At 45.3% G+C, this 9,347-nt stretch overlaps 1 pseudogene; it reads right to left on the bottom strand.

The window, feature by feature from the left end:
- Nucleotides 1-4,305: 4,305 nt before the first annotated feature.
- On the bottom strand, nucleotides 4,306-8,282 carry LOC149188074 (uncharacterized; annotated as a pseudogene).
- Between the last annotated feature and the right edge of the window lie 1,065 nt (nucleotides 8,283-9,347).

Raw genomic sequence — 9,347 nt, 5'->3', positions numbered from 1 at the left:
TAAAAAACAGATTTGGAAGAAATGGATCCAAAATCTGAAACAGACACGTAATCATTCCTTCTCACTACAGGGAAATCCCCAAGAGAGGGAAGGTCAATGAATCCATTGTCTCACCCCTTTCCCATTCCATAACTCTGTTTTCCCTTCACATTCATTATCCAACTCTCATGGGATTTCACAGTACTTTATGATGGTTGCTTTTTCTTCTTCATCATCTCCTACTTCTTCTCCCTCAACCCTAGCTTCGGGTTCAAGTCAAAGTTAGTAGGTGTTGCAGAGTGAGGGACATCTTCTTCTACTTCTTCTTCCTTCAACCTAGCTTGAGGTTCTGGTAGAAGCTAGTAGGCGTTGCAGAGGAAGCGACATAAAGTGATATGGTGATCATAACATTAGGAACTACACAACACTGCCTATATCATTTCATTGGGAAAAAGGCACCAGGGTGAACCGACAAGTTGGGCGTGCCAAAGCAAGGGCGACAAGCTCGCTAAAATGGGTGAGTGAATGCACTTAGTGAAAATGGTTAAGTGTGGCGAGCCCACGGTTATATAAGGGTGGGCGGTTCCGTGTGTAGGCGCCCTACCCCCGAGCCAACATGTTGGAATGGTGAACTGCCGTAAGGTTGGGTCAGCTTGGCCATGGGCCATATAAACATACGATGACGATCCATTTGAAAACAACCAATGAAAGAGTGGAGTCATCGCAACTCTAGACGAGCTCGTGGTGGAAGGCGAGCTACCTTGGGCAAGGAAGTGATGAACTTGCATGACGGGCGCTCATTCTAAATGGCGAACGCAGTGAGATCGGGCGACGATAAACACTGTGGCAGGCAGGACTTGCCAGGCGATACTGCAGGTCACACCGCCGGGAGGCTGAACTCGGTAAGGTTGTGCACCATGGGTAGAGCGACTCGGTGGAAGGGTGCGCGCTGGTGGAAGGTGTAAACCAAATGCAGAGGCAACACATTTATCAAATGGTGAATGGTGAAGTTGTGGTGGGTTGACTTGTGGTGAGCGCGCCCACGGTGAATGCAACGAGCTGGGCAAAGTGCAACGGGCGTTCGGTGGAACGTAAACTCGTGCACAGTGTATTCGGTGAAGCTAAACGGTGCAGCAGCTAAAGGCCGAGCTATACGACAGTTGAACTTTGTGTAAAACGTCGGTTGGAGTGTTTTTGCTCCCGGTTATTTATAAAACAACATAATTTAATATAAATTCTTATTTTGCATATGAATTGTCTCTTCTGTTGTAGAATGTTAATTTAATGTATTCTGCACATTAAATGAATTTAACATGTTAATAAGATGAATGTTAGACGTAGTTCAGGAAACACGTTAGCGATGGAAAAATTTAAGTGTTTGTTCAATGCCACACGTTGGCAATTCGTGAAAAAAGAATTGAGGGCATGACAAATGGTATCAGAGCAAATTGCAGAGACCAGGTATGTATGTAGTCTGAAGTTATGGAAAATAAATCATGGATTCATAGTCTGGGTTTCATAGGCTAGGTGGTTCATGGCAAGACCATTCAAGCACTGGTGGACACGGGGGCCACACATAACTTCATGACAACATAGATAGCAAAAGAAGTTGGGCTGATGATTTTCCCATTGGATGTGGAAGTCAAGGCAGTGAACTCAAGAACTAGAGTGGCGGGTTTGGCACACGAAGTGGCTATGCAGAGCAAACACTGGCAAGGTCAGTTGGACTTCACGGTGATAAAGATGAATGATTTTGACATGATATTGGGGTAGGATTTCTTGAAGAGAAATAGGGTATTTATTGTCCCCTTCTGCGATGAGGTTATGCTGATTGGAGGGTCACAAACTTGGACTTTGCCTACTCATAAGCAAAGGAAGGAAGTCAAGGTGCAGCATGTTTCTGCATTGAGTTTGGAGAAGGCTATGCGGGAGTCAGACATGGAGACATATGTGACAGTTATCAGAGAATTCGATAGCAATGATGGAGTGGGGACACCTGTTCCAGCTGAGATTTCCAAGGTGCTGGCTAAGTATGCAAATTTGATGCCCGATGAGCTACCAAAGAAACTTCCACCAAGGCATGCGGTGGACCATAGCATTGAGCTTGAGCCAGGGAAACAACCTCCAGCTAAAGCTCCTTATCAGTTGTCAGGACCTGAGTTGGAAGAATTGAAATGAAAATTAAAGGAGTTAACTGATGCAGGTTTCATTCGGCACGGTCCCCCTATGGAGCTCCAGTATTGTTCCAATGGAAGAAAGATACAAATGAGCTACAGATGTGCTGTTATTATTGTGCTCTCAACAAGCATATGATAAACAACATCTATCCTTTGCAATTAGCTGGGGATTGCTTCGATAATCTTGCGAAAGCCCGAGTGTTTTCCAAGCTAGGCTTGAGGCATGGGTATTATCAGGTGCGGATAGCAGAAGGAGATGAGAAGAAGATCACGATAGTAACAAGGTATGGAAGCTTTGAATTCCTTGTTATGCCATTCGGGTTGTGCAATGATCCTGCGACATTTTGCACTTTGATGAATATTGTACTACGTCCATACTTGGATTCATTTGTAGCAGTGTACTTGGACGACATCGTGGTGTATAGTGATAACATGGAGGATCATAAGAAACACTTGTCTTTGGTGTTTGAGGCACTGAAGAAGAGTCAGTTGTGCTTAAAGAAGTCAAAGTGTGTGTTTGCTTAGACCGAGATTCCGTTCCTTGGACACATTGTGGGTTAAGGGTACATAGGCATGGAGCCAAATAGGGTGAAGGCGATCGAGGATTGGGTTGAACCGAAGAATGTCCATGATATGAGACTGTTTTTGGGCATGACCAACTACCAACAGAAGTTTGTGGATGGGTATTCCAAAGTAACATCATCACTGACAGACCTTCTGAAGAAGGACAAGCAATGGAGTTGGACAGATAAATGTCAGTGGGCATTTGATGATTTGAAGAAGAGGATGGTTTCAACACCAATACTAAAGTTACCGGACTTCAAGCGACCATTTGAGGTACACACTAATGCTTCAGATTTTGCCATAGGATGGGTTCTTATGCAGGATGGGCATCCAGTGGCATACGAGAGTCAGAAGTTGCGGGATAGAGAACGAAGGTTTCCGGTCCATGAGAAGGAGATGACTGTGATCATCCACTGTTTGCAGGTATGGAGGCATTACCTGATTAGGAAACCTTTTTTCGTCAAGACTGACAACGTTGCAGCAAGTTATTTTGCATCACAACCAAAGCTGTCAGCGAAGCAAGCTCATGGGTAGGACTTCTCGGCAGAGTTCGACATGACTATTGAGTACCGTCTGGGTAGACTCAATGCGGTTGCAGATTCCCTTAGTAGGAAGGGACAGCTAGCAGCATTGGAGGGGGAGGGAGACTGGGCAGCACGTAGTAGGAGTCGAGTGCAGATGACAGAAGAGATGCAGAATAAGCTCAAGGAAAGCATTGACACTGATACTCAAGCGTAGAATATAATGAAGCAGATAAAGGAGGGGAAGACACAAAAGCTTTTTCTCCGAGATGGATTCTTGTTCTTTGGAAATCAACTCTATGTTCCAAAGTCATATGGACTTAGGAGGCACCCTTTGAAGGAATGCCACGATTCTCCATGGGCTGGCCACCCAGGGTAGCGTCGTTCTTTTGCATTATTGGAGAGAGGATTCTTTTGGGAAAAGATGAGAGATGATGTGGAGGGGTATATACATACGTGTATCATTTGTCAATAGGACAAATCAGATACTCAGAGGCAAGGAGGTCTGTTGCAACCTTTACCAATTCCAGAGAGACCATGGATGAGTGTCTCGATGGACTTCATCACTTAGTTACCACAGGGACAGGGGTATAATGGGATCATGGTTGTGGTCGATAGTTTTTCCAAGTATGTTGTCTTTGTTCCAACAAAGAAACCTTGTGGAACCAAGAAGATTGTGGAGTTGTTCTTCAAGAACATAGTGAAGTATTGGGGAATGCCATTGAGCATTGTGTCGGATCGAGATCCGTGATTTACAGGCAGATTTTGGACCACATTGTTCAAGCTAGTTGGGACAAAATTGTTGATGAGTTCGAGTTACCATCCATAGACAGATGGGTAGACTGAGCGAATCAAAGCATTGTTGGAGAACTACTTGAGACATTATGTGACCGCTGATCAGAGGAATTGGCCTGAACTCTTGGATGTAGCTCAGTTAAGTTACAACATACAAAAGAGTTCTACGACAGGGTATAGTCCATTCAAGCTGGTGAATGGGCAGATGCCAGTCGCTCCGCACATCGTAGTGAGAGGAGGTTTCTTGAGGAGTCCTCGTGAAAAGAAGTTCATGAAGGCTTGGGATGAGACTTTGCAGTTAGCACGGTTGCACTTGCATGAAGCTGCAAGGAGAATGAAGAAATGGCAGATAAGAACAGGCGGGATGCACACTTCAGTGTGGGAGATATGGTCTTTCTCAGGATCACCGAAGATCAGTTTCAGTGACCTAAGGGGACTGCAAGATCTTTGACAAGGAGATATGAAGGGCCATTCTGAGTGAAGAAGCGAGTGGGGGAGGTTGCCTATGTGCTAGAGCTTCTGCGCTACATGCATATGAGTCAACCTGTGTTACATATTAGTTAGTTGAAGAAGTGTCGACTTGACGCAGAGCCATCGAGGGGGCCAGCTATGATTGTTAACAGACCAAATCTTGTGTTGGAGAAGATTTTGGATCTTCGAACGACAAGGCTGGGGAGTAACATGAGACGAAAATTTCTCATTAGATGGAAGGATGCACCGGATGAAGATAGTTGGGAAACGGAGGACTCATTGTGGAAATGGAAGTGAAAGATTGCGAAGTACGATAGAAGGTTACAAAGGATAGCCAGATTGCCGAGGATGACAATAACCTTAGGTGCGGGAGGATGTAACTCCTACAAGGCATTGGTGCATTCGGGCACAACGGGCACATTTAACTGAGAATTGGAGGTGTCAGCGATGGGTGCATGACAGGCAGGCCGACAAGTCGGTCGAGGCAACTGACGAGTTGGGTGCGCTCGAGCAAGGGCGATGCGCTGGCTAAAACGGGCGAATGAATGCACTAGGTGAAAATGGTTAAGTATGGCGAGCCCATGGTTATATATGGGTGGGCGGTCCCATGTGTGGGCGCCCTACCCCCGGGCTGACATGTTGGAATGGCGAACCGCCGTAAGGTTGGGTTGGCTTGGCCATAGGCCGAAGCCCCCACCTTGGCAGCGACCATATAAACATACGACAGCGATTCATTTGAAAACAACCAACGAATGAGTGGAGTCATCGCAAGTCTAGACGAGCTCGTGGTGGAAGGCGAGCTGCCTTGGGCGAGGAAGTGATGAGCCCGCATGATGGGCGCTCATTCTAAATAGCGAACGCAGTGAGATTGGGCGAGGGTAAACGCGGTGACGGGCAGGACAGCAGGTCGCATCGTCGGGCGGGAGGCCGAACTTAGCAAGGTTGTGCGACACGGGTAGAGCGACTCGGTGGAAGGGCACATGCCAGTGGAAGTTGTAAACGAGTTGTAGAGGCAACGTGTTTATCAAACGGTGAATGGTGAAGTTGTGGTGGGTTCACTGCTCACAGTGAACGCAACAAGCTGGGCAAAGTGCGACGGGTGTTCGGTGGAATGTAAACTTGTGCACAATGTATTCGGTGAAGCTAAACGGTGCAGTGGCTAAAGGCCGAGCTGCATGATAGCCGAACTTTGTGTAAAACGTCAGTTGGAGTGTTTTTGCTTTCGGTTATTTATAAAACAACAAAATTTAATATAAATTCTTATATTGCACATGAATTGTGTCTTCTGCTATAGAATGTTAATTTAATGTATTCCGCACATTAAATGAATTTAACAAATTAATAAGATGAATGTTAAGCATATTTCGGGAAACACGTTAGCGATGAAAAAATTAAGTATTTGGTCAATGCCGCACGTTGGGAAATCCGTGAAAAAACACTACAGGGTGTGACACCCATCCTGTAAGGCCTTCGGAGTTGTGCGATGGTTGGGCGCCGGGCGACTGGGCGCGCGCGCACGACGAGCGCGACCTGCGATGATGGGAAGTGCGACTTCTCCAAGTGTGCGATGACTTATGCGCACTTGTGAGGAGGAGACCATGTTTATATGGAGCATAGCATGTGCGGAGGCTGACTTATGGATGAGGGGGCTTTTGCGATGGAAGTAGGGGTGTGCACAAGCATTGGGCAAGTCGGCTGGGTGCCAGACTTAGCCCCTACGCTTGGTATATACTTGTGATTGCGTTGGCTCATTCAACAACCAACTCAACGCTCATACATCTTCGCTCACAAGGAGAGGCACAGATCTGCAGTGCGCAAGTCTAAGGGGGAAAAGGCGCAGGTTTAAGGATGCGCCCGTTCTTGGGCGGTCGTGCACGGTGAAGCGCGGTTGTGGGTGAAGGTGCGGGCAGGAGCGCCCGGTGGTTGGGTGAGGGCGTGCACGGGTGTGTGGCGCCCGCATTGTGCAACGACTTGGAATGGGTGTCTTGGCGACTTGGGTGAGCGCCCGCCCATCGTGCAAGTGTGCACGGAGACTTGTTGGTGTGTTGGGTTGTTAACGGAAGCGTGTCTCGGGTTGAGGCGCCTGTGTGTGTCGACTTGGAGGCGCGCCCAAGTTGGGCAAACGACACGATCGTGAGACGAAGGTTGGAACCGGAGGTCGTAGAGTTGGGCAGGTGGTACTACGTGCTGTTCACACGATTTGGGCATTTGTCAAGAGTTGGCAAGTGGGACTGCGTGTGGGCAAGTGTACACAGTTTGGGCGTTTGCGACCAAACGAAGAGCGAACCGGCGAAGACGTGCGACAAGGTGAACGATGGGTTGGTGAGTCGTGCGGCAACCGTGCGGAGGTGCCGACGAGCTGGGCAACCAAGTTTGCCAAAGTTGTGAAAATTGACTAGTTGTGAAAATTGACTAAGTGTAAATTTGGGTTTTCCCAAGATTTAGCTTGTACATTGTAAAAGTGAAGATTATATAATATATTGATTCGGGCAGACTCATATTGCAGGGAGTTGCCCCTCCCCTTTATACTATGCAATTGTCTTTGTTTATAATTGTTGTTGATAATAAATGAGTATGGGTGTTCATTGGTATAAAGGATAAACGTAATAATACTTGGTTGTGAAACACAAACTAAGTAGGAGAAAGTGAATGTTAGGCGTAGTCCACGAATATAAGTATTGGTGAAAAGAAAGTGTTCGGTGGTGCCGCACCTCGCTATAAGCAGTTGAAAGACTACCGCAGGTGTAGGGGCGTGACACATCCTCTCCTGTGTGCCCATGCCTCCTCCTACGCATCTGTGGAAGTGAAAATCCAAACCCCAACTGTGCACCAGGTGATTTTGTATCAATTTCCACGCGCACTTCCACGCCTCCCGGGAAAACATCGGCACCATCATCTCCATGAACACCGCACACAGAGGCAGCACCGGATCTTTGCACCACCCTCCCCCACCGCGCTCATTTTTGTACGATGCCGCCATGACCTTGTGGACCTCCATGTCCGGGTTACGCTTTCTTAGTAGCCAGGTTATATCCCTGCTTCTCAGGTCCAGAGCTGGCTGCGATATCTCTAGCCCGAGCTTCTCCACGACCCTCAAATGCTCCCTTGGCATCGAAATTCTATACCCCCAAATCCTCGTCCCACACGAAAACATACTCGTACGGCGCTACCGCGTCTGGGTGGAGGAAGCACTTGGAAAACCACCACTTCGTCTCCCTGGGCGCGGACACATGGATGGCCCTCCTCGACCACTCGAATTCGTCCCAATCGCTGGCCTCCCCGTCGTAGTGGAAAACTTTCGAACGGCTCGGTCGATAATGGCCTTCTGCCGTACGCTCACCGTGAAGGTGACCAGATAACTGGGCTTCCACGGCAAGTCCTCGCTAGGGTTGTCCCACAGCCTGCGCATATACAGATCCGTTTGGGGAACTGAAATACTTGGAGGAAGTGGCGTCGTCTCTAAGCTGTTGTTTCTGCCCTTTTTAACCATGGATAAAGAGCCAATAGTGGGGTTGCAGCAAGCACAAACGCAATTTCTTTTTGTATGGTGGTGAGGAGTGAAATAGGTAGGCTGTGAAAATAGAGTAATTTGGCGCGAAAGTGTACCCATCAAATACCCAAATTCCATTTCGAGGAGCGTATAGAACATCAAGGACCTCACTGTGATCAGGTCGCTTCTGTGCTTTTTCATAATGTCTTAATTGCTCTGAATATGTGCAAATAAGCTTGCCTTTCCTCTTGTAAAAAAAAAGTAGCTCTACATTAGTGGAGAAAGCATGGCCTTGGTTCACAGATTTTGAAGAATTGGTCAATTTCTGTGACATGGTCGGCCATGAATCTCTAGGGCACTACACAGTAAGGCTAATGTCATTAAAATTTATAAAATTGGAGATGTCAGAGATCCATGTAACATGCATCATTATAATTATCATAGCGTGAGCATCCATGGTCCCCCACAGACGTTTAAAAACAACCATTTTGTTTTTTCCCTTTGATAAAGGTGAGCATTTTGCGGATACACAAATGGCGGCTTTTTGTTTATTTGTGACAATTTGGCATCTCCAAAGTGGGCATCTTTAAAGTAATTTATCGAAGTAAAATGTCAGGATTCATGAATTTTGTTTTGGGTCAAATTTCAATAAAATATACTTTAAAATTGTTTTTAGTTTAAGAGTTCCTTTTTATGGATATAAAGAAGGTCTAAGATTGAGAGGCATGTAGCAGGAGTGAAATTTTGCCTTCTTATCCATCACCACCAATGCATTATTTCAGGTGACATGATTTTCTTTGAATAACCGTGATGAGTCAACTTGCATTCGCATTTAGTAACTAAAGATAGTTATACTCTTGCTAATCTAACAACTAAATTATAATAAATTTTCCCATATAAAAAAACAAATATATATATATATATATAGATAGATATATATATATAACATTTATTTTTTATTTAATTTTAACTCAAAAATATCGCATCAGCATTTAGATATTATCAACATTTTTCACAAGCACATCCTTTCAATAATTTTAAACATTTCTAATACTTTTTGAAAAGAACAGAGTAACTATTTTAACTATTTCGACCATAAACTAGATTCAAGTTAAAGTCAAACAAAATTGGATTAAAATGGATATCGTGGCGTTGATTTTTAAAAACCTAAGAAAATCTAGTATGTTACGATATATAATTCTTTGAATTTTGACTGGAAAAAGACCAGGAATGTCAATGAAGATGGAAATGCTTTGGATATTTTATAAAAAATGTTATTAGATAATATTTTGCTACGAGTTAAGAATTCTACGTATTTATTTTTATGGTTTTTAATATTTTATTAAACAT

Source organism: Pinus tabuliformis, chromosome 3_1, assembly GCF_031772625.1.
Source record: "Pinus tabuliformis cultivar Carrire ecotype Pingquan chromosome 3_1, CPIR1, whole genome shotgun sequence".
Lineage (NCBI taxonomy): Eukaryota > Viridiplantae > Streptophyta > Pinopsida > Pinales > Pinaceae > Pinus > Pinus tabuliformis.
This window is presented reverse-complemented; position numbering and strand designations above follow the sequence as displayed.